Source organism: Lagenorhynchus albirostris, chromosome 5 (assembly GCF_949774975.1).
Source record: "Lagenorhynchus albirostris chromosome 5, mLagAlb1.1, whole genome shotgun sequence".
In the NCBI taxonomy this organism is placed as follows: Eukaryota; Metazoa; Chordata; class Mammalia; order Artiodactyla; family Delphinidae; genus Lagenorhynchus; species Lagenorhynchus albirostris.
In genome coordinates, this window is record NC_083099.1 from 125,186,448 (window position 1) to 125,213,627 (window position 27,180).

The window sequence follows — 27,180 nt, forward strand, 5'->3', positions numbered from 1 at the left end:
CAGAGAGGTTTTGATTTCTTCCTCATCTTATATGGGAACTAATCCTATCATGGGGACTCCATTCTCATGACCTCATGTAAACCTAGTTACCTCCTAAGGGTCTCACCTCCAGAAACGATCACATTGGGGATTAAACATGTGAATTTGTGGGAGAGGGGTGGGGCACAAATATTTATCCCATAGCAGGAACTAGCCACATATGTGCCAATACTTAGAGAAAATCTGATCACACTTGAATGATTAATTCTATCATTTTTTTTTTTTTGCCAACATTCTTTTTTTTTTTTTTCTTTGTGGACACCCGGAACAGCAGGCTGGGGAAGTCAGAGTGGAAGATAAGGAAACTGGTGGCCCAGAAGCGCTGGCAAACAGACAACATTAAGATTTGCCACGTGCACCAGCCCCGACCCCACTGAGAAGGGGCGCACGCTTCCTGAGACACTTCTTTGCAAGCATTCTTATAAGAGTTTGCTTCAAAACATGGAGAAATCAGGAAACATTTTCTTGCCTCTGTTCATATTTTAGAGATTTAATATTGAATTTAAGCTTCCTTCCTTTGATTGGCCTCAATCTATCTAAATTCAATCCATATCTACATACCTAAGGTTGTGTGTATGTGTGTGGCAATTTTCCCCAAATTATCAAAAATTGTGTGGCACTCTTTTTCTAATACATAACAGAGTACAGAATCACTGTGGTGTTTCTAGGGGTTAAGCAATACGTTGGGGCCTGGGTAGTAATTCAGTTGGTTAGTTTGAGAGTTTGAGATAACCGCACTGTACATGTCACTCATTCTATCACTGTATTGTTATTGTCAGTACCTTGGCATCTTGACATTTCTTTTCCAAGCTATGCCACTTTTAGTTTTATTTTTCTGATTCCTTAAAAGGTAATTTTATTGTATTAGTTATGTATGAAAAATATAACCTTTAATTTTTGAATCTATGTAGGAAAACATAATTTATATTCTTCAGCTTAGAAGTATTTATAAAACACCATAGAAAAATAAAATGAGCCTAGTAATGATTTAATATATGGCACTTAGATCAAAAATAAAAGGTATTCATTGTACTATTATTTCTCTAAACAGTTTTTTAATACACAATTGTTAGGTATATCATTTTCTTTAATATTTAAAATTGCATGTGTTTTACCTCTACATTTTGTGAGAAGCAATTGTGTATCGGTTCTTTTGAGACTCTGTAGGAAGTTTTTTCAAGTTAATTCACTAGGAAAGTACTGAACCAGCAAATCAGCATTACTAGAAATGGCTCCCCATCATCTGTACTCTAACAGGATGCTAATAAGTGTTGGCTTCCTTCCCTGGTAGTGAACCCAACTCCATTTTACCAACCTGTCTGGAGTTCTTCCTTCTGTTTTCTACTTTTATCTACCATATTCTATAATGTATTTTATTTCATCATACTTACTAGCTATGGCTTCCATAACGATTTCTATCAGGAAGGCAGTAGAGCTTGAGAACATAAGTTTTGGCAGTTTAAACATTGGTTCAAATTTTAGCTCCATCACTTATTGGTTTGCAACCTTGTTCAGCTGAACTGAATTTCAATTCCTTCATCTGTAAAATGGGAGTAACAAGAATTTACTCATAGGGATGTATAGGAATTAAAAGAGAAAGATGCAAAGCATGTGATCCACCAGCTGCCACATGGTAAAAACCTTATGCAATACCTGTTGTCTCCATTGTTGCTCTTATTATGACTACCATAAAATTAATGGTTATGAATTATATAGAAATACAGAAACTACATTTAGTTGTGCAAATGTTCCATTTGAAACTGGAAGCTAATATACAGAAAAAATTTTCTCCAACTCTGACAATCAAAAAGATAAAAATAGGGTTTCTCTGATGGCGCAGTGGTTGAGAGTCCGTTCGCCGATGCTGCCGATGCAGGGGACACGGGCTCGTGCCCCGGTCCGGGAAGATCCCACATGCCGCGGAGTGGCTGGGCCCATGAGCCATGGCCACTTAGCCTGCGCGTCCAGAGCCTGTGCTCTACAACAGGAGAGGCCACAACAGTGAGAGGCCCGCGTACCGAAAAAAAAAAAAGATAAAAATAAACAGAAAAAAAAGTTATATCTGTAAATTAAATTATTTTCAAGAGCAGAAGCTATGTATATTTATATCAATGGAATTAATTAATAGGAAATATGAACAAGCTTCTGAGTTAAGAACATCTTTAAAATATTTTGCTTAAGGAAAATGATACTTTGTAAAAGTGCAAAGTCTATTCGATATAGTCTATAGTCCAGACTGTCCCATGCTATGATTATATCATAATGAGTGGGCAAACAAAAGTAGTAGAATAATTTTAAGTTTTCAGGATGTAAGTTTCTTTTCATCCCTGGAATATCTTTTGTATAAAAAATTAATTGTAATGTTGCTCAACTGAGTATGTCTGTCCTTCCATTTAGGACACTCACAAATCACAGTGTACTAGACCTGACCCCCTGGGTAAAATGAATTTGACCAAAATATTTCAATCTCAAGAATATGGGCTATATTGAAAATCACTTTATCACTTTAAGAATTTGGACTGCACTACCTTTGAAACAAGTATTGCATCTTGCTCATGGGAAAGGTATCATCATGGTAAATACTTAATAAGATAAAGATATTATTGGATTTTTTCATCAGTGTAAGAATAAAAGTATTCAGTTTGAGTTCTCAAGGCTTTGATTACAGTCTATGGTTGTAAATCCAGTCTTGTTCATCAGAAATATCAGTTATTAAAATATACATTTTAGTTAAATGGGTATTTGAGTTTTTAAGAGAGAATCTATCTCAAACTCAAATAAGAACATTTAATAATTTTACAGAAAAGGCAATAAAAACAAATTCCTCCCAACAAAGGCTTATTCATGTATATAAATACTTTCTAAAAAATGTTTTCATGGAATATGCTTTAGAAACTTCAACATTTTAGTTGACCTATAATCCTTTAAGAATATTACAAAGTGGCTATAAACCTATAAACCAAGGAGAAGTTTTAAATTAATTTAATCTATAGAGTGAATATTAAGACATTTTAGGTCTTAATCCATCAGATAGTATTTTCATTATGGTCAATAATTCAGAATTTATTGCGGTAGTACAAGTACTCAGAGGAGAAGGTAATCCAAAAATTAGTTTTATTTTTGTTTTGTATCCCCATATTTATATTGAACATGCTTGAATTTTTTTAGGGTTTATAGTAGCTCAAATTAAATATGCATTTTTTAAGGCTTAATTTAGAACACTAGAAAACTATTTAGATTCTATTCTTCTTGCTCCCTGCCTCAACTGAGTAATTATAAACATCACTTTGCAAATGGATGCAGACTACATGCCAGAGTTAATCTGAAAATTCACTCTCTACATAAATTAGGAATGGTGCATCCTAATTTCTCTGCAAACGTGTATCATATGTGATAACAGTGGTGGGGGTGAGGGAAGAATAAAGATTTTATAAACACATCAAAATTGTAGTTTGCTAGATGATTTCTGTGTGATTGAAATCTTCTATAAGCAAGGGAATATGTAAAAAAGTACAATTCCCGTTATTTTGGAAGCCAACATTAGTAGTTTATAGTGAAAAGATTTCTAAAGCTTCTGAGTTTTATATTGTCATCAAAATTCTTATCATATAGAAAATGCTGTAGATAATGTCCAGAAGATTAACAAAGATATTAAAGACTTCCCTAAAATTAACTGATTTGAAAGGAATTAATATCCACAGAGGAGAAAGTCCATTATCTCTTATTTAAATTCTGTTTATTGGGACTAAAGTTATTGGTATGTTGCCATACGGTTCCTTAAAATCAATCATACCTACTATCAATTATTTGCCAAGTTTCACTGCCTAAACATATGAAAAATATGGTTACACAGTGTTGGAAATGCCAAAACAAATTTGAGTTACAGCCCTAAGGGCCCAGAAAGCCAATTTTGAATATTGTCTTACATTAAATTAGGTTCTGCTCACTACGATTTAAATTTTTAATTTCTCTCCCCAATAGCCTAAACCTATTAGTTTGACAAACATTCTTTGGTTTTGTTTATAGACAATTTATCTTAGATTTTTGTTAATTTGAATCATACTCCTGTTTAAATATAATGCCTAAAGTGAGCAAAAGACCACACTCGTTTATTTTTACATTTTAATATTTTGTTTATGGCATGTTTTTTTTTAAATTTTTATTTTATATTGGAATAGTGTTGATTTATAACTTTGTATTAGTTTCAGGTGTACAGGAAAGTGTTTCAGTTATACATATACATATATCCATTCTTTTCCAGATTCTTTTCCCATATAGTTTATTACAGGTGGCCACAGCTGGAGCCTAGGTCTTCTATGTGGAAACTGTGGTGTGGGTCTTTACAAGATGGTCAGTGAATTCCTGATAGGGAGGCTTAGTGAACACAGTCTCTTTCCAGAGGATGGGATGAGATAGTTGTAGGTCTTGGAGATGTCGCGGAAGGTGGGTTTGGTGAAGTTATCCATGGTGGTACTGCAGGCCCTGGCTGAGATGTAGCAGTCATTGATACTAGCCATCAACTGCAACTTCTTGGGCACAGGGGCTGAGACTATGCCAGTTCCTCTGCGGGTGGGGAAGAGGTATACCAGCACAGAGCCATGGCAGTGGGTTACTTTGCAAGGGTCGGTGCAGGGCTTGCCAATCTCGTCCCCCCACTATCTTGTTGCACAGAGAGTATGGCGACCTTGGCTGGAATAATGGCCCCATAAATTGCAATGGCTCCCTCTTTGGAGCACTTAACACCCAGAATAACATGTTATTGTAATTCCCAATGGTGATAAATGCCTTGAACCTGGTCTGCTGGCCAGTGTAGATCTGCTTTTGCACAGGTATACTCTTCAGAATCTCCTCCTTCAGGAACACTTTCAGGAAAAAGTCAGTGATCTCAGATTCCTTGATGGGCAGGGAGAGGTGATAGATATCCTCCAGGGACTAAATAAAAGATACCTGTGTAGATTTCATGGAAGGAGTAAATTTTTGAGCAGGAAAGAAAATTAATTCTATTCTTCCATTTATAAAAGTAGGATTTCTGAGCCATATGTGTAGATACTTCTATTTGTTGAAGTGCCTTACAAGAGTAGCCTAGTGTTAGGGCTTCCCTGGTGGCACAGTGGTTGAGAGTCCGCCTGCCGATGCAAAGGGCATCGTTCGTGCCCCGGTCCGGGAAGATCCCACATGCCACGGAGCGGCTGGGCCCGTGAGCCATGGCCGCTGAGCCTGCGCGTCTGGAGCCTGTGCTCCGCAACGGGAGAGGCCACAACAGTGAGAGGCCTGCGTACCGCAAAAAAAAAAAAAGAGTAGCCCAGTGTTAAAACATTGGGAATGTCAAACAGGTAATTAGAATCTTGTCACAGTAGCTGAACGTTCATACTGTTCTGAGCACAGGGGCAGAGAAAGCTTCAAATTTTATATTAATATGTTAGATCATAGAGTCTGTATGATCTCCGTACGATCTCCAACATTTATTTATTTAAATTTAACCCTTTTGACAAGCATATACACGTGCACACATCCATACATCACTTCAATAAAAACATACTGGAAAATGAGAAATGAGGAACTGAATAAGAAAATAAACTACTTATTTCAATAAATACAAGAAGGAATATTTAGAAGTGAAGAATCAAGTGTATGGGTCATTGGATAAGAAGGGGTTCAGATGAGATTCATGCTTGAGTTTGAATGAGTGGGAAATAGTGATATATCTGTTAGAATTATTGGACCAAGAACATGAAAAAGTATCTTCAGACTAGTTATGATAAAGATATATTACTTCTTAGGCTCTCACCAGTCATCCCAAAGATCATATGTAATGAGAGGTACAACCATTGGCCTATGTTCATTCTGAATAAAATGATGGTATTTCTATTCAGCCAGTGAAGCTCTAGAGGGCCATTTTTGGATTAGGCAGAATATTGAGAGGAAGACAAAGGAATATACTTCATTTTATTAAAGTAACAAAATGTGATGAAGGCTGAGAAATCTTGAACCAAGATGTCCTTTTGCACCAGATGTTCCTGAATACAGAATTCTTTGCAGTAGAGTATTTCAGTAAATATAGAAGTAAAATACCTACTTTTCTCATACAAGATTCTTGTTCCAGAAAAGATATATGAACTAGGAAGATATTGATCATTTGGCCATCAGCAAATAATACATTTTTCTATAAATTATCACCAGCTCAAACCTAGCCATAATTAATTACGATTCTATCTGGAGGACGTCAGAATTTGACTAGACTGTGTCATTGCATATAGCTTTGTATGTAACCATGTTACACTGTCACAACTAAGAAACCAACAGTGATACATTATTATAAACTAAACTTTTCAATGTGCTTAGATTTCACCAGTTTTTCCATTAATTTCCCTTTTCTGTTCCAGAATTCTATTGAGGACACCACATTGCATTTATTCATCATGTCTCCTTAGCTTCCTCTGGTCTATGATGATTTCATAGGTTTTCTTCTTTTGATGACCTTGGTGGTTTTGAGTTCTGTTCAGGTATGTTGTCCTTCACTGGATTTGTCTGATGTTTTTCTCATTATTAGACAGGAGTTAGGGGGTTTGGGGAAAGAATAGAGATGGAGTGTCCTTTTCATTACCTCGATCAGTAGATATGTGTCAGCAACACAACACTATCAGTGCTGTCAAACTAGATCACTTGGTTAAGGTAGTGTTTGCCAGGTTTCTCCATGGTAAAGTTATTATTTCTCTTTTCCTTTTGATATTCTCTTTTGTGGCACCAAGTTATTAATTTCCCTCCACATTCAGGGTGGAAGATTAAGTTCTGCCTCTGGGAGGTGGATTGTTTTTCTTTCTCTGTTTCTCTCTGTCCCTCTGTCTCTTTTTAGATTAGATACAGATAGATAGATACTGATGTAGATAAAATTATGTATATACATATATATGTTCATTTTCTAGGGTTGCCCTAACAAAGTACCACAGACTGGGTGGCTTAAACAACAGAAATGTATTTTCTCACAGTTCTGGAGGCTGGAATTCCAAGGTCAAGGTGCTGGTGTTGGCAGGGTTGGTTTCCCCTGAGACTGTCTCTCGCCTTGGCCTGCAGATAGCCACCTTCTTCCTGCCTCTTTACATGGTTGTTCCTCTGTATCCCTGTGCCCCTGATATCTCTCTCTGTGTATCTTAATCTCTCTCTTTTTTTTTAAATAAAGTCATATTGAATTAAGAGCCACCCTAAAGGTCTCATTTTAATTTAATGAAATGTATTTGAATATCCCACCCCAAAATATGCATCCTTGGCATATGAATTATGTGGAGATAAAACCATTTGAGCACCCGCAGACACAGCAAACGTTATTTACCTCTCCCCAACTACTTAAAAATAAATTATAAATGTCTCCTTTTATAAAATAAATTTACATTTATAAGGAAAATTTCTATTTGTAAAGATATCTCTATACCAGGAAAACGGGCTAGTCCAGGGACACCTCATGTCATCTAAGAGACTCTAATCTAAATTTCAAGACAACCTTTATTTACCATAGATTTCCTTCCCTCACCCTCCCATAATTTGCATTCTCAACCCAGAAGCCCAAAATTCCATTTCCCCTTGTTTACACTAAAATATTATATAAGCTGGCTGCCTCCTTGAGTTATGTTTTACTTTGCATACTCCCATGAGAATCTGTATAGATAACATTGTTTTTCTTTTGTTAATCTTTTATCAGTTTGATTTGCTAGCCACAGACATTGGTTTTAAGAGGAGAGAGGAAGAGATTTTTTTTTTCCTCCCCTACTTTAATCACCACTTTAAGGCCTTATTTCTAAATACAGTCACATTCTGAGATGCTGAAAGCTAGGATTTCAACATATAAATTATGGAGAGACACAATTCAGACCATAACACTGTCTCTCTATCATGTAGAATTCTTCTGTAAGGAAAATATTTCCCTTCTCTATTTATTCAATCATTTTTTTACACCATTATGGATTCAATAAGTAACTTACACCTTAAGTTATAATCCAGTACTACATTATTTATTTGTTGCTCAATTTTTTTAAGCTTGGGAACTCTTTCAGACTGTCTCCAGTAACTCTTTGAATGTCTTCATCCTTTAAAATTTTTTTGAGCACTTCCTTATTTTGAGGTACTACATGAGGCTCCAAACTCATCTTGTATTTCCCTTGCTCCAGCCCTAGAATTAGCCATTTCTCCTAGGAGTCGTAGTTTCTTTCAGAGGAGAATATCAGTTCTTATCATTCAGATCACACCTTCTTCTCCAGGAGGCCTTCCAGGAGTAATTGAAGTTCCCTGCTTCTGGACCCCCAGCATTTCCATTATAGTCCCTGCTGCTATTTTTCTTAATAATCAAAAGTAATTTAAAACCACCTTGTTGGTGGTTGTATATTTATTAGTTTATTGTCTGTGTTCCTCTAAGGAATAAACTGCATGAGAACAGAAACATTGTTTTGATCTCCAATCAAGCTGCAGTTCTCACAAGAGGACCTGTCTCATAATTAACACTCAAAAAACATTTTCATGAGAAGGAATTAATAATTTATTTAGAAGTTACCTCAGGTTCAATCTGGTTGCATTTATTCTATCATACTTTCAAATTATTCCATAGATCAATATAGGCTAGGTCAAGTTGCAATAACTAGCGTTAGGATTTTAATGACTTAACAAAAGCTTTTTTGTTTGTTTGTTTGATGTAGGCTGTTTCAGTCATATGACTCCTTCATATCAACTTGTGCTCCACAATTATCAAGTATGGAGAAAAATAAGGTATATCAGTGATACTCATATTTCATTGACAAAGCAAATCACATAATTCCAAAGGAGCATGAAAGACTAAGCTGTCTGGAGAAAAGGAAACATGATTATTAACATCTAATACTAATGAACATAAATTTGACAGGTTGTTTAATATTTGTGATTTCTTGGGGAAAGAGATGGTCTTTTTTTTTTCTTTTTTTAATTTCTCCAATTGACCTTACATATAATAATCATTCAACTATCTCCCTTTTTTCTTTTTTTTTTTTAAATTAACTTTAATTCTTATCATCTTCTCCCAGGTTTTGAAGCTGGTGTTTGCAACTAAAGGTAGAATTATGAAAGCCTTCAAATAATGTCCTTAAAGACATATAGGATATATGAGTGGATTTGCTTAATCCACAGCAAAAATCATGGTTCTCAATAATATAATAAAAGTTAAGATAGTGAAGGAAACTTCTCATGGCTCAGTGAACAATAATATGATGGAACGATAAAAGAACTACATGGTCAGTTTCCTGGTCATTAACATGTTTTTAGTGTTAGGATGTTGAAAGATATTATGTCAAGGAAAGGAAGGCTTTGTGATTTAAAAAAGGTAGGAAAATTCAAGTTTAAACAAAGTAAATTAAAAATTAACATATTTATTAACTGTTGGACTTCTTAGAATGCCCATTATGCTAAATGTTTCCTATGAATTTTCTGAAAGATATTTAATATATGGTATCTGCTAAAGTATTTGAAGGCAGGTATAGTTTTGTTAAAAAAAAAAAAGGGCCAAAAACAAAGGTTTGTAGTACAGGAAGTATATTTGGAAAGTCATCACAAAAAACAGGATTGAGGGACAGGGAATAAGAGAAAAACATTACAAGTATTGATCTTGGCTGACCTTGGCCTGCAGCAGCTTGAGGCAGGTTTTCAGTTCCCAGCCAGAGACTGAAGTCAGGTCAAGGCAGTGAGAGTGCTAAATCCTAGCTACTAGACCACCAGGAACCAGTGGCCACTGACGAGGCCCTGGACTATCAGCTGTGTAGAAATGAAATTCCACATAGAGATGGGAAATAAGTGAAACAAGTAAAGTGTTTATTAGAAGGAGAAAGGGTACCTGTGGATAGACATATGGGTGGACTCAGAGAGAAAGAGTCATGCCCTCATGGTACTTTGAATCATTTATATGGGCCATTTCTTCAGGGTTTCCTTTGGCCAATCATCTTGCTTTGCCTGGTTCTGAGTCTGTATTTGGTTTGTCTCAGGGTCTTCTCATGTATGCATGTGCATCTCTTAGTCAAGATGGATTCCAACAAACAGGTCTATGGGTAGTTGACGTCACTTACTATGGGGTGGCACCCCTTCCCTTTTTGAGCTTCAAGGAGCCTTTCTGTGCATGTGTAGTCGGAAAGCTCTCCTTGACCTCGAGAATGAAAAATGTGTGGTCTCTTATCTGGGCAGGGCTTAGCTCCTCCTCCTCTTCATCTTGGAGTTTCTGTCCACAGGGGACAAACTTCAGCTGTTCAGCCTGGGACCCAGTTATCTCCTACCTCAAGATGAGTTACTGAATTGGACACTGCAAAGGTTGACTAGTGTTAGATCTTACCTGTGACCTCTTGAAGAGCCTTATGGAATGCCTCTTAGAACTGGCTACCTGCAGCATTGAAGGGGGATGATTTATCCACCCAACATCTATTCCTAAGAGGTCAATGATGGATCCATGAGGGTTCATTACTTTCATGTCTGGATTCACATGTTTGAATGTTAGGTTGGTTTCTAACAAGGATGTCGATGTCAATTTCTTAGGTTAGAAAAGTCTCTTGGGATGGAGGAGATTGGTTCAAGATGGCAGAGTAGAAGGACGTGAGCTCACTCCCTCTTGCAAGAGCACTAGAATCACAACGAATTGCTGAGCAATCATCAACAAGGAAACACTGGAACTCATCAGAAAAGATACTCCATATCCAAAGACAAAGGAAAAGCTTCAATTGGATGGTAGGAGGAGTGCAATCACAATAAAATCAAATCCCATGACCACTGGGTGGATGACTTACAAACTGGAGAACACTTATACCACAGAAGTCCACCAATTAGAGTGAAGGTTCTGAACCACATGTCAGGCTTCCCAACTTGGGGGTCCAGCAACAGGAGGAGCAATTCCTAGAGAATCAGACTTTGAAAACTAGTGGTATTTGATTGCAGGACTTTGACAGGACTGGAAGAAATAGAGACTCCACTCTTGGAGGGCACACACAAAGTAGTGTGCACATCAGGACCCAGGAGAGGGAAACAGTGACCCCATAGGAGCCTGAACAAGACCTAACTGCTAGTGTTGGAGGGTCTCCTGCAGAGGCGGGTTGGGGGTGGTTGTGGCTCACTGTGGGGACAAGCACACTAGTAGCAGAAGTTCTGGGAAGTACTCCTTGGTGTGAGCTCTCCCAGTGTCTACCATTAGCCCCCTCAAAGAATTGGGTAAGCTCCAGTGCAGGGTCATCTCAGACCAAACAACCAAGAAGGATGGAACACAGCCCCACCCATCAGCAAACGAGCAGATTAAAGTTTTACTGAGCTCTGCCAACCAGAGCAACACCCAGCTTTACCCACCCCCAGTCCCTCCCACAAGAAAGCTTGCACAAACCTCTTAGATAGCCTCATCCACCAGAGGGCATAAGCAAGGAAAATTACAATCCTGCAGCCTGTGGAACAAAAAACAAATTCACAGAAAGACAGACAAAATGAAAAGGCAGAGGACTGTTTACCAGATGAAGGAACAAGATAAAACCCCAGAAAAACAACTAAATGAAGTGGAGACAAGCAACCTTCCAGAAAAAGAATTCAGAATAATTATAATGAGGATGATGAAGGACCTCAGACAAAGAATGGAGGCAAAGATGAAGAAGATGCAGGAAATGTTTAACAAAGACCTAGAAGAATTGTAGAACAAACACCTACAAGAATTAAAGAACAAACAAACAGAGATGAACAATACAATAACTGAAATGAAAAATACACTAGAAGGAATCAATAGCAGAATAACTGAGGCAGAAGAATGGATAGTGACCTGGAAGACAGAATGGTGGAATTCACCTCCACAATACAGAATAAAGAAAAAATAATGAAAAGAAATGAAGACAGCCTCAGAGATCACTGGGACAATACTAAACACACCAACATTTGCATTATAGGGGTCCCAGAAGGAGAAGAGAGATAGAAAGGACCTGAGAAAATATTTGTAGAGATTATAGTTGAAAACTTCTCAAACATGGGAAAGGAAATAGCCACCCAACTCCAAGAAGTGCAGAGAGTCCCAAGCAGGACAAACCCAAGAAGAAACATGGTGAGACACAAAGTAATCGAATTAAAGAAAATTAAAGATACAGAAAAAATATTGAAAGCAACAAGGGAAAAATGACAAATAATATATAAGTGAATTCCCATAAGGTTAACAGCTGATTTCTCAGCAGAAACTCTACAAGCTAGAAGGGAGTGGCACAATATATTTAAAGTGATGAAAGGGAAGAACCTACAACCAAGATTACTCTACCTGGCAAGAATATCATTCAGATTCGATAGGGACATCAAAAGTGTTACAGACAAGCAAAATCTAAGAATTCAGCACCACCAAATCAGCTTTACAACAAATGCTAAAGGAACTTCTCCAAGTGGGAAACAGAGAGAAAAAAAGAACCTACAAAAACAAACCACAAATAATTAAGAATATGGTAACAGGAACATACATATCAATAATGACCTTAAATGTGAATGGATTAAATGGTCCAACCAAAGGACACAGGCTTGCTGAATGGATATAAAAACAAACAAACAAAAAAAACCCATAGATATGCTGTCTACAAGAGACCCATTTCAGACCTAGGGACACATACAGACTGAAAGTGAGGGAATGGAAAAAGATATTCCATAAAAATGGAAATCAAAAGAAAGCTGGAGTAGCAATACTCATATCAGATAAAATAGACTTTAAAATAAAGAATGTTACAAGAGACAAGAAGGACACTACATAATGATCAAGGGATCAATCCAAGAAGATATAGCAAATATATATATATATATATATATATATATATATATATATATATATATATATATACACACACACACACACACACACACCCCATAGGACACTTCAATACATTATGCACATATTAACAGTTATAAAAGAGGAAAGTGACAGTACCACAATTATAGTGGGGGACTTTAACACCTCACTTACACCAATGGATAGATCATCCAGACTGAAAATTAATAAGGAAACACAAGCTTTAAATGACACAATAGACCAGATAGATTTAATTGATATTTATAGGGCATTCCATCCAAAAACAGCAGATTACAATTTTTTTCTCAAGAGCACATGGAGCATTCTCCAGGATAGATCACATCTTGGGTCACAACTCAAGCCTCGGTAAGTTTAAGAAAATTGAAATCATATCAAGCATCTTTTCTGACCACAACACTATGAGTTTAGAAACAAATTACAGGGAAAATTGTAAAAAGCAAAAAGACATGGAAGCTAAACAATACAATACTAAATAACCAAGAGATCACTGAAGAAATCAAAGACGAAATCAAAAAATACCTGGAGACAAAAGGCAATGAAAACACGACAATCCAAAACCTATGGGATGCAGCAAAAGCAGTTCTCAGACAGAAGTTTATAGCAATACAATCCTCTCAAGAAATAAGAAAAAGCTCAAAGAAGCAATGTAACCTTACACCTAAAGGAACTAGAGAAAGAGAAAAAACAAAACCCAAAGTTAGTAGAAGGAAAGAAATCATAAAGATCAGAACAAAAATAAATGAAATAGAAACAAATAAAAGAGTAGCAAAGATCAATAAAACTGAAAGGTGGTTCTTTGAGAAGATAAATAAGATTGATAAACCTTTAGCCAAACTCAAAAAAAAAAAAGAGAGAGGACTCAAATCAATAAAACTAGAAATGAAAAAGGAGAAGTTACAATGGACAGAGTAGAAATACAAAACATCCTAAGAGACTACTGCAAGCAACTCTATGCCAATAAAGTGGACAACCTGGAAGAAATGGACAAATTCTTAGAAAGGTATAACCTTCCAAGACTGAACCAGGAAGAAATAGAAAATATGAACAGACCAATCACAAATAATGAAATTGAAACTGTGAGTCAAAATTTTCCAACAAAAAAAAGTCCAGGACCAGATGGCTTCACACGTGAATTCTGTCTAACATTTAGAGAAGCACTAACAGCCATCCTCCTCAAACTCTTCCAAACAATTACAGATGAAGGTACATTCCCAAACTCATTCTAAGAGGCCACCATCACCCTGATACCAAAACCAGACAGAGACACTAAAAAAAAGAAAAGTACAGACCAATATCACTGATGAATATAGATGCAAAAATCCTCAACAAAATACTAGCAAACAGAAACCAAATGCACATTAAAAGGATCATACACCATGATCAAGTGGGATTTACCCTGGGATGCAGGGATTATACAATATATGCAAATCAATCAAAGTGATACAAACATATTAACAAATTGAGAATAAAATATGCACACATATTTAGGATAAAAACTCTCCAGAAAGTGGGAGTAGAGAGAACCTACCTCAACATAATAAAGGCCATATATGACAAACACAGCAAATATCATTCTCAATGGTGAAAAATGGAAAGCATTTCCTCAAAGATCAGGAAGAAGACAAGGATGTCCACTCTCACCACTATTATTCAACATAGTTTTGGAAGTCTTAGCCACAACAATCAGAGAGGAAAAAGAAATAAAAGTAATACAAATTGGAAAAGAAGAAGTAAAACTTTCACTGTTTGCAGATGACATGATACTATATAGAGAGAAGCCTAAAGATGCCACCAGAAAAATACTAGAGCTAATCAATGAATTTGGTAAAGTAGCAGGATACAAAATTAATACACAGAAATCTCATGCATTCCTATACACTAACAATAAAATATCAAAAAGAGAAATTAAGGAATAACTACATTCACCAGTGCATCAAAAAGAATAAAATACCTAGGAATAAACCTACCTAAGGAGGTAAAAGACCTGTACTCAGAAAACTATAAAACACTGCTGAAAGAAATCAAAGATGACACAAACAGATGGAAAGATATATCATGTTGTTTGGTTGGAAGAATAAATATTGTGAAAATGACTATACTACCCAAAGCAATCTACAGATTCAATGCAATCCCTATCAAATTACCAAAGGAATTTTTTACAGAACTAGAACAAAAAAATCTTAAACTTTGTATGGAGACACAAAAGACCCTGAATATCCAAAGCGATCTGGAGGGAAAAAAAGGAGCTGGAGGATTTAGACGCTCTGATGTCAGACTATACTACAAAGCTACAGTAATCAAGACAATATGGTACTGGCACAAAAACAGAAATATAGATCGATGGAACAGGATAGACCACCCAGAGATAAACCAATGCACATATGGTCAACTAATCTATGACAAAGGAGGCACAGATATACAACGGAGAAAAGACATTCTCTTCAAAAAGTGGTGCTAGGAAAACTGGACAGCTACATGTAAAAGAATGAAATTAGAACACTCTCTAACACCATACACAAAAATAAACTCAAAATGGATTAAAGACCTGAATGTAAGACCAGACACTATAAAACTCTTAGAGGAAACATAGGAAGAACACTCTTTGACATAAATCACAGCAAGATCTTTTATGACCCACCCCCTAGAGTAATGGAAATAAAAACTAAAGTAAACAAATGGGACCTAAGGAAACTTAAGTTTTTGCACAGCAAAGGGAACTATAAACAAGATGGAAAGACAATCCTCAGAATGGGAGAAAATATTTGCAAATGAATCAACCAACAAAGGATTAATCTCCAAAATATATAAACAGCTCATGCAGCCCAACATTAAAGAAACAAACAACCCAATCCAAAAATGGGCAGAAGACCTACATGAGAAGAAAACATATGTCTCCAAAGAAGACATACAGATGGCCGAGAAGCACATGAAAAGCTGCTCAACATCACTAATTATTAGAGAAATGCAAATCAAAATTACAATGAGGTATCACCTCACACCAGTTAGAATGGGCATCATCAGAAAATCTACAAACAACAAATGCTGGAGAGGGTGTGGAGAAAAGGCAACTCTCTTGCACTGTCGGTGAGAATGTAAACTGATACAGCCACTATGGAGAACAGTATGGAGGTTCCTTTAAAAAATAAAATTACCATATAACCCAGCAATCCCACTACTGGGCCTATACCCAGAGAAAACTATAATTCAAAAATACACATGCAGCCCAATGTTCATTGCAGCACTATTTACAATAGCCAGGTCATGGAAGACACCTAAATGCCCATTGACAGATGAATGGATAAAGAAGCTGTGGTACATATATACAATGGAATATTACTCAGCCATAAAAAGGAATGAAGTTGGGTCATTTGTACAGACGTGGATGGACCTAGAGACTGTCATACCAAGTGAAGTACGTCAGAAAGAGAAAAACAAATATCGTATATTAATATGTATATATGGAATCTAGAAAAGTGGTACAGATGAACTGGTTTTGCAAGGTAGAAATAGAGTCACAGTTGTAGAGAGCAAACATATGGACACCAAGGGGGAAAGTGACATGTGGGTGTTGTAGTGGTGGGATGGGTTGGGAGATTGGGATTGACATTTATACACTGATATGTATCAGATAGATAATTAATAATAACCTGCTGTATACAAAATAAATGAAATAAAATTGAAAAAAAAAGTCCCTTGGTAGGAAATAAAGGCAAAAGGCCTAGGTAAGTCTAAGTGAAACCTTGTAATATGAACTAGTGCAAACTTGGACAGTCTGTTCATAAGCAACTGCTACATCAGAAGCTAGAATAAGAGTTGCAACCCAATATTTTTTCATGTATTTAAGTGTATTTAAAACATTGAAGGATGAGTTAAGGAAGCAAATTATAAGTTTTACAAAAATGTATATAATAGACCTTACTATTGATGATTCTTCGTAATATTAGCAAGAATAAAATATATATATAAAGGAAGTTCTAATCTAGCATCTAAGAACTCGTAATTGTCACATAAATTTTAAGAGCATCACAGTGTAAGATGCCAAAATTGTAGTTATTTAAATATATGTGTATGCATACACACACACACACGTGTGTATATATATGCATATACATATTTATCTCTTACAAATAATCTTATTTTTCATTTTCAAATTTGTATACCAAGTTCTTACTTTTCTCATTTAGAACACATTCATGGAATGTAATGGAAGTATTATTGCTTTCATAGGCTTAATGTCTGCAACTCAATTAAAAGCAAAACTACAGAACAGCTATTTAACAATACAATAATTCTCAAGTTATTGTACACAGTGATAAATATCCACTGAACAAACAGTATACAAGGACATTGTTTCCACAAATATAATTGGAAATGAAAAACAGGAAAAGCAATTTAGAAATGAGAGAGAATAAAAAAAAACTAAAAGATTAGCTTTCAATACTCTAGAATTCCCAGGATTTGTTTTTTCATGTTTTCATGACCTTTCTTACAGGATCTCAATGTATAGACATTAAAGTCTAGAGTGTAAAAAGATAATAGCTATAATGATATGTCTCATACATTTCATTAAAAATGTGTTTTTAGTTTTTTTTTTTTTCTTTTTAGTTTTTTAAGGAACCTCCATACTGTTCTCCATAGTGGCTGTATCAATTTACATTCCCACCAACAATGCAAGAGGGTTCCCTTTTCTCCACACCCTGCCCAGCATTTGTTTGTAGATTTTCTGATGATGCCCATTCTAACTGGTGTGAGGTGATACCTCATTGTAGTTTTGATTTGCATTTCTCTAATAATTAGTGATGTTGAGCAGATTTTCATGTGCTTCTTGGACATCTGTATGTCTTCTTTGGAGAAATGTCTATTTAGGTCTTCTGCCCATTTTTGGATTGGGTTGTTTGTTTTTTTAATGTTGAGCTGCATGAGCTGTTTATATATTTTGGAGATTAATTCTTTGTCGGTTGATTCATTTGCAAATATTTTCTCCCATTCTGAGGATTGTCTTTCCATCTTGTTTATAGTTTCCTTTGCTGTGCAAAAATTTTAAGTTTCCTTAGGTCCCATTTGTTTACTTTAGTTTTTATTTCCATTACTCTAGGAAGTAGGTCATAAAAGATCTTGCTGTGATTTATGTCAAAGAGTGTTCTTCCTATGTTTCCTCTAAGTGTTTTATAGTGTCTGGTCTTACATTCAGGTCTCTAATCCATTTTGAGTTTATTTTTGTGTATGGTGTTAGAGAGTGTTCTAATTTCATTCTTTTACATGTAGCTGTCCAGTTTTCCCAGCACCACTTATTGAAGAGCCTGTCTTTTCTCCATTGTATAACTGTGCCTCCTTTGTCATAGAATAGTTGGCCATATGACCCAGCAATCCCACTACTGAGAATATACCAGAGAAAACCATAATTCAAAAAGACACATGTATCCCAATGTTCATTGCAGCACTATTTACAATAGCCAAGTCATGAAAGTAACTTAAATGTCCATTGACAGATGAATGGATAAAGAAGCTGTGGTACATATATACAATGGAATATTAGCCATAAACAGGAATGAAATTGGGTCATTTGTACAGACGTGGATGGACCTAGAGACTGAATTGAATTATGGTCATACCAAGTGAAGTAAGTCATAAAGAGAAAAACAGATATTGTATTTTAACACATATATGTGGAATCTAAAAAAATTGTACAGATGAACTGGTTCACAAGGAAGAAATAGAGACACAGATGTAGAGAATAAACATATGGACACCAAGGGAGGAAAGCAGGTGCAAGGTAATTGGATGAATTGGGAGATTTGGATTGACAGATATACACTGATATGTATAAGATAGATAACTGATAAGAACCTGCTGTATAAAAAATAAATCAATAGAATAAAATTTTTTAAAAAAAGAAAAAAATATGTGGTTTCTTATATTTTTGGATTATATTTCCCCAAACCATCTGATTGAAATATTGTTTTCACAGTGAACTCTGGAATTGAATCTGGCTTCAGCTTTATGGAAAATAGCACACAAATATCATGAATTGATTATACAGCCTTGATAAATTTTATCTAAGTGTTCAGTTCCTTCAGTGATGAATGAACAGTAACAAGTATTGCCATTTGTAGGGAACTATGGAATTTTCCAATGAAGAGTACATGTCAGATAAAGATACCTTAACTTTCAGAAGGATACTGGCTCAAATACCTTCTTGTACAGGTAGCAACGGAGAATATTTTAAATCAAATATTCTTTCTGTCTATATTATCTGCTCATGAGCTTTAACCAAGTGCTATTCATTTACATTTAACCCCAACATCAAATATAGGTTATATGTTAATCCAAGAGCAATATATATGATTTGGTCAAAGACATTTCAATGCTGTCACATTCCATAATCATTCATTATTATATATGGAACTAAACCCAATTACACTGACACCAAAAATGCAGAATCTAACATTCAAATTAAAAAAAAAATCTAAAAGTATTTCTCACTATAATGGTTAATTTTATATTTCAACTTGGCTAGGCTATTGTGCCTATTTGTTTGCTAAAGCACCAGTCTAGATGCTGCTGTGAAGCTAGTTTTTTTACATGTGATTAACATTTTAAAAATTAGACTTTTATTAAAGCAAATTAACCTCCATAATGACTATTATCAGTTGAAGACCTTACTAGAAAATATTAAGGTCCCCCAAGAAGGAATAAAATCTGCCTCCAGACTGTCTTTAGATTCAAGACTACAACAATTATTTCCAGCACTTTTAGACCTGTGGCCTGCCCTGAAAATTTTGGACACTTCCACCCCTACAATTGCATAAGCCAATTCTTTAAAGTAAATGCATATGTTTTTCTGGAGAAAAATTGGGGGTTAAGACTTCAGCATGTGAATTTGTGGGAGAGGGGTGGGACTTGAACATTCAGCTCATAACAGGAACCCTCAGTATATGCACCAATACTTAGACATAATTTGATCACATTTGAATGATTAATTCTATCAAAAATTTCTCACCAACATTCTTTTATTTTTCTTTGTGGACACCTGGGGCAGTGAGGCATTTTGGGTTATTTCAATTTTTCAAATTCCATTTTAATTTGTTTGTTGACTTTTGATTATATCTTTTAGTATACTATTGTAATGGTTGTTTCTGGTATTGAAATATACTTACCAAATTTTATATAGGTCACTTGTTTAACATTTTACCCTTTCAAATAAAAGAAAGAAACCTAAAAATTTCCATAAGTCTTCTTACTCTCCCAGCAGTGCCATATTAGGGAAGTTTTCACTTTTATCTGTTTTGCTGAAAGCCATTTTGATACAAAGTCTTACTTGATTTACTGGCTATTAACTAGCCAGCCAGTAGTTAAAATTTTCCTTTCTACTGAATAGAAATTATTTTTTAAAATTACTCTATATATTGAATACATGCCAATTGTGTTTAACTCTTTTCTCCCTGCATATAAAGTACTTTGAGATCATAATCCATGGCATATTTTATTTTTAATCACTTTAGTTTGTAGGAATTGGCAAGCAGAATAAACTGAAAATTATGGGTCCAAAACTCGGAAAGTAAAAGGTACTAGACAGCTATGATATAAGTTTAAGAAAGTGGAAACTCAGGAGTAAGGACACATAGTCCAGCCCTAGAAGATAAAATCATATTTTGCTATATTTACTATTTTATAACCATTTTAGCAAGAGGGTCTTAACATTGGTTGCTAATGTCCCTATCAGTGGGAGAATGGCAGAATGGAAAATACCAGAGCAGAGTTCCTTAGATATCTTGTTTAAGGAGCAAAGTGTTGAATACTGGAACAACCACTGTAGGGTTCTTAAATAAATTAACTTTCCAAGTTAGAGTGTCTAACATTTTCAATACTGCAATAAAACACCTGCATACCAGAAAGCACCATGGGGACTTCAGTGGAATAAATATCTGTCTCACATGGTAGACACCTGTCAAATGTTAATGATGACAGTGACAGCTTAAATAACTTTCATTGGGCTTAAGAGAAGCAATGTGTGCATTAGAAAGAGAAAAGAAGAATCATTTATATCATATCTTATTTTTACATAGAAGGTCTTAAAGCCAATCAACCATTCTTACTTGAAAGTTATGCTATGCCCAATAATGAATAGCTTTTCAAAGCAATCCTTGAGCACAGTGATTTTTTCACTTTCTGCACATTAATTTCCCATAGTACATAAGATGAAATCTCTAAATGTCTCTTTTGGTCCTGATCATTATACAGGCTATCATTAAAACCATAAAAATGATAACCCACTGTGTAATCATACTCAAATACATTCTATCATGTATTCCACAGAATGTTGAAAATAAATTTAGCAAATGTAGGAGCTTGTGGTTTTAAATCACTAAACACTAAAATAAGGCATCTTGTTCCTCTAAAATTGAAAGCCTAATATAACTAAATCACATATATAACGTTTTTGTGATATTACTAGTTGAATATCAACAGTATATATATATATATATATATATATATATATATATATATAAAAGGTTAGCTTTTTGTTTTTATTAATAAAGATAATATCAATATTGCCAATATCCCAGATGCCAGGGTCTGCATGGATTTCAAGATAGATACACTATTAAATAGCAATGAAATTTAATAATGATTATTGAATGGGGATCTTCACTGGGCATCTCTGGTCTGGCTCACAATCTACCACCACCATCCTTATTGTCTCCGAGGACCTCCTTTCTTTCTTTCCTGAGTTTTCTGATGAGTAGCTGGAGCCTGCACCATTGGGTTAGTATTTGGGCTGGTTCCCAGGACTGCCCATCAGCCTCATTTCTGTTTCTTTCTTTCTTTCTTTCTTTTTTTTTTTAACATCTTTATTGGAGTATAATTGCTTTACAATGGTGTGTTAGTTTCTGCTTTATAACAAAGTGAATCCGTTATTCATATGCACATGTCCCCATATCCCCTCCCTCTTGCATCTCCCTCCCACCCTCCCTATCCCACCCCTCTAGGTGGTCACAAAGCACTGAGCTGATCTCCCTGTGCTCTGTGGCTGCTTCCCACTAACTATCTATTTTACGTTTAGTAGTGTATATATGTCCATGCCACTCTCTCACTTTGTCCCAGCTTACCCTTCCCCCCTCCCAATGTCCTCAAGTCCATTTTCTAGTAGGTCTACATCTTTATTCCCATCTTGCCCCTAGGTTCTTCATAACCATTTTTTTTATATTCCATATATATGTGTTAGCATACGGTATTTGTTTTTCTCTTTCTGACTTACTTCTCTGTATGACAGTCTCTAGGTCCATCCACCTCACTACAAATAACTCCATTTCACTTATTTTATGGCTGAGTAATATTCCATTGTATATATGTGCCACATCTTCTTTATCCATTCATCTATTGATGGACACCTCAGTTTCTTCCATGTCCTGGCTATTGTAAATAGAGCTGCAATTAATTTTTTTTCTTCTCTTTTTCTCTTCTTTTCTTCTCTTCTTACTTAACTTTTACCCTCTAAGCAGTAATTAACACCAATCCTCTTACATATATTTTCCTTCTTTGTGATTTTCTACCTGTTTCACTCTCTAGGCAAAAACACAATGTTGTTGAAATACAGTATCCCACCTACTCTCTACTTTTACCTGTGTTGAGTATGACAGGAGAAAACACACAATGATGGGCTTTTAGTCTTGCCTTACAAACCTGATTTTATTTATTTTATTTTATTTTAGTTAATTTAGTCTGTACCTTCCTAAACAATTTCACCTCTTTTATTCTCTCTTTAAAGTCACACCTCATCCTCACACTCTTCACTCAGTTGATAAGTTTGCTTAATAGGAGCCATTAGAGAAATTTCACATCAAATGTTATCAGCTTAAGTGCATCTGCATATATGTAGGCTCTTTCTTTATGCCCTGGATTTATTCCATCCCATTCACATAAGGACTCCGCATCTGTAATTGTTCCTTCTTGTTTTCTGTGTTATCAAATTCTCCATCTTTGCTGGAACTTTTCCACTAGTGTGCACACATGTTAATATTTTCTACTTATTCAACTTCCTGATAGTGACCTTTCTTTTCACTATTTCCAGCCAAATCTTCAAGAGAGTTTTCTGTATTCTATCTCCATTTTTCCACTAATTCACTATTGGTTTTTATCATCAAGTTTCCACAGTCTCTTCTCCCTTGAACCTGTTTCCATCAAGATCATTTGCTACATTTTCATTGTCAAAATTTGTGGTCCATTCTCAGCTTTCTTCTTGCTTCATCTGTCACAGCTAATCGGAAGCCTTCTTAAAATATTTTTTCTTCACTTGACTCCTTAGATAACCTCTCTCATGTGTCTCCTGTGACAAAACTGCTGCCAATTCTTTTTCTATTGCTTTTGTTCATTCTTCCTTATATTCCCAAATTCTACCTGTTTGAGAGTCCCAATTACAGTTCTTGGCCCTCTTCCTTTTTTCAATACATACATTTAAATCTTTTATAGCCCAGTTTTTTTCAATGAAATCTGTATGTTGACACTTCCCATACTTGTGCTTCCAGTCCCAACATCTCAAATTGAACCACAGATTCATATTTCCAACAATCTACTCAACATCTCTGCTTGAATGTCTAATAATCATATTACATATCCAAAATAATTTATTCCTTTCTCTTGTTGAACTTGCTCTTCCCAAGGCTTCCTCATGTTTATAAATGTCATTCTTGCATTTGCTCAACCCCTATCTTGGAGTCCTCTTTGCTCTTTTGCTCTCTTTCACACCACATGTCCAATTTATCAGAATTTCCTGTAGCTTGTGTTAGAAATATATCAAAATTCCAACCATTCTACATCAATTCCACAACTAAGTGGTCTAAGTACCTCAATCTCTTAGTTGTATTATTTCAATAGACTCATAAATTGACTTTCTATTGTGTATTCCCAACACTGCAGTTAGAGGGATGCTATAAAACCCAAAGTCAGATAGAGTGACTCTTTTACTGAAAAAACTCTCATATAGATTGCCATATCACCCAGAGTGGAGTTCAACTTTGCTATGAACCCCTGTATTATCTCTCCTCCCACTGCTTCCCAGACATAATCTACAATTCCCTCCTTACTCTTTGTATTCTAGATATATCAATCCCTGATATGAGGGATTTTTTAAAAATAATTATTACAGTGAATAGAGGAGGGCCTCTTTTTTTTGTAACTACAGAAAGCCAAAAAGTTTCACAGACCCTGTTCTAGTTTTTCTCTAAGAAGTATAAACTCGTTCCACAACAGGATGGAATGGACAATGTCAGGGTGGGGTGGGTATACATATCCAAATAGAATGTATTTTATATATATTTTAAAATATATGCACATATAATATGTTAAATTATATAATATGCATTTATTTATATTACATTTAATATGTAACCTATACCATATAAATTATATTATATATTTCCTATATATATATATTATCCTGTGAGTCCAAGCACATATATTTATTAAATATTTAGCTTCCACTAGGAACAATGACAATTCATTTAAATTTGTCCTCATTTTAAATTCTCATAACAAGCTCATACAGTGGAAAATAATCAAATTTCCTTTCTTTCTTTTTCTTTCTTAATGAGGGAACTGAGATTCAGAGGTGTTAAATATCTTGCCCAAGGTCATGTGACTACTGAATAACAGCTGGGATTTGAATTCAGTCTCATTCCATGTGATTTATTGTACTTTTCTCTCAATTAATTCTTCTGTTCTTGTGCCATTGACTTGGGGCTTAGTCATGCTAATTATTTTGGTTAAAGAATGCAAGTGTACATAGGCATACTATTTCTAACAAGAGACTTTACAAATGCTCCATGGATAGCTTCCTCTCTTACACTAAGTGACAAGACTATGCCCAGGTAGCCTCAAGTTCTTCAACCAGACTTTGAAACAAGAGACATATTTCTGGTAAAGAATTCAACATGCAGCATGGATGAGAGCTACCCCTGGACAACAAAAAGTGAATGTGTTTTGTTAATAGCCACTGAGATATTTGGATTGCTTGTTATATTACATTTCCGTAGGAATAGCTAACTAACACTGTTCACAGGTAACATTCCTTGTCTGTAGAATTAATGATAATTACTATGATAAAATAAAGGCAGAGAAAGCAAAGTTATACTTCAGCATGAGAGACTTAGTTTTAAGGATGAACATGCACATTGTTACTAGAAATTCTGAGTTCAAATCCTGTCTCTATTCTCCTAGCCAGTAAGTTTTATTAACTTCCTGAGCTTCTGTTTCCTTAAATTAGATAGTGAATAATACTGCATGTCTATTGAACTGCTGTAAATATTAAATTTAAAAGATATACAGGGACTTCCCTGGTGGTCCAGTGGTTAAGACTTCACCTTCCAATGCAGGGGGTGCGGGTTCAATCCCTGGTCAGGGAGCTAAGATCCCACGTGCCTCGCCGAAAAACAAAACATAAAACAGAAGCAATATTATAACAAATTCAATAGACGTTAATTTTTTTAAATGAAAAAGATATACAAAATTTCCTAATATAGAACAAGTCCCATAACTGATATTTAACATATATTATGTTTTATCCTGATAATGAGGATTACAGATACTGATATAAGCAAGCACACCAATATAGTCACTTTGAAAGTGTCTAACTCAGAGTAAAGATTCAACATGTTTGGTGTATTTATGAATGAACACGCTGTTTATATATCCTCTAACAACCTCATCTAATTTTGTAATCAAGTCACCCAAATAGGCTAACATAAGTTGAATAAAATAATATTCTTTATTCTATTACTTGTGTCCATGTAGGACAAAGTAAATAATTCATTTAGTATTTATATAGTTAACTTTGACTTTCAAATCAGTCTACATGGATTATCCTACATTAAATAAATAAATTGATATTTCCTTCAAGCTAATGAAAAATCAGATCTATTTCTTTGGTTTATGTTGTTTATTTCAGGATTCTTATATTGTGGTCATCAGGTTCTTGCTGTAAATGAATAACTAATGTGCGTGATTTATAGGCGAGATTTCTATAGTCAAAAATGGTTGGAGAAGGATTCTAGGAGAATGTTTGGAGACATACATTCAAGTATTCCCCAAATCTACCACCTTCTCCCCCTGAATCACTGACAGTGCAATTTAGGTAGCAAAACTAAAAATTCCTGAGCAACATGTGCAATAAATGTAGATGATCCTTAAATATGAGTGAATGTGGACAAACCATTGGTTGCCACTTGATCTGAGTAGTATTAGCACTATGCAGAGGGTAGAAGTAAGCAAGCGTATGCCTTACATATCTGTGAAATTCAAAAGGGCCACACTTTCTTGAAAACTCAACAGGTCAATTTGAGATCATCTGAAACAAGAGTGGGGCTCTACTCACCGTAATGCTAAGTGAAAACATATCTCCATATTGAGATCTAAAAGGGCTGGGAAGTCTAAGCCCTCTGAACTCTCAAAACTAGGCAGCCAAACAAAGCCCCACACAGGATAAACTTCTTAGAATGAAGTCTATATTGAGCATAAAAAGGAAAATAGAAAAAATAATAAAGTCCAGATAAAAGTATAAAATGAATATAGGAGAATTAAGAAAGCAGGATGCCATTCTTTTGAACTAAAGGGATATCTTGAGCTATAAAACAATCTTGAACCATTTTTCTCATTTAAAATATAATATTAAAAATACTGGTTGCCTTAGAATAACTCCTAGAGACAAAAAAGCATGCTAGAAAGAAACACTCACAAAAAAAAAAAAAAAACTATAACGTTTTTAAATGTGCTAAAAGAATTATACAAATAATACATATATGATAGACATAACTTTATAGCTAAGAAGTGAGGGGATAAAACTCAGAACCAATAAAATTAAAGAAAACATATTTCTTAACTGAAGACAAAATGAGAAGATCAGAATAAAGACAGGGCAAACAAACAAAATAGATAATGCCTTCTGAGTAATAATGTAAAAAAATTAATCCAAAAGGAATGAAGAAAAGGATGCAAATGGATCAAGAGAATGTGATAAATATAGAAACTAGTCAAAGAAGATACAGCTTATGTAAAATAAGTTTGCTAAGGAACACCAAAGCAAGAGAATAAAGTAAATACTAAAAATTATAATTCAAGACAATTATCTGGAGATTAAACAAGGAAAATGTCAGTCAGTAAGAATTCCTGGGGATTTATATTCATATTTCTAAAAACAATGACCACTCCTAATATCCAGATTGAGGTCCTGGAATCAATTTCCCACCAAAATAAATAAATAGGTGAATTGCCTGCTTCCAGTTTAGATGTAGAATGGCCAAAGGTGGACAAATTTTTACATCAGTGAGGATAATAAGTACAAT

At 35.1% G+C, this 27,180-nt stretch overlaps 1 pseudogene; it reads right to left on the minus strand.

The window, feature by feature from the left end:
• Nucleotides 1-1,550: 1,550 nt before the first annotated feature.
• LOC132520307 (small ribosomal subunit protein uS5-like) lies at nt 1,551-10,507 on the minus strand (annotated as a pseudogene).
• Nucleotides 10,508-27,180: the final 16,673 nt, after the last annotated feature.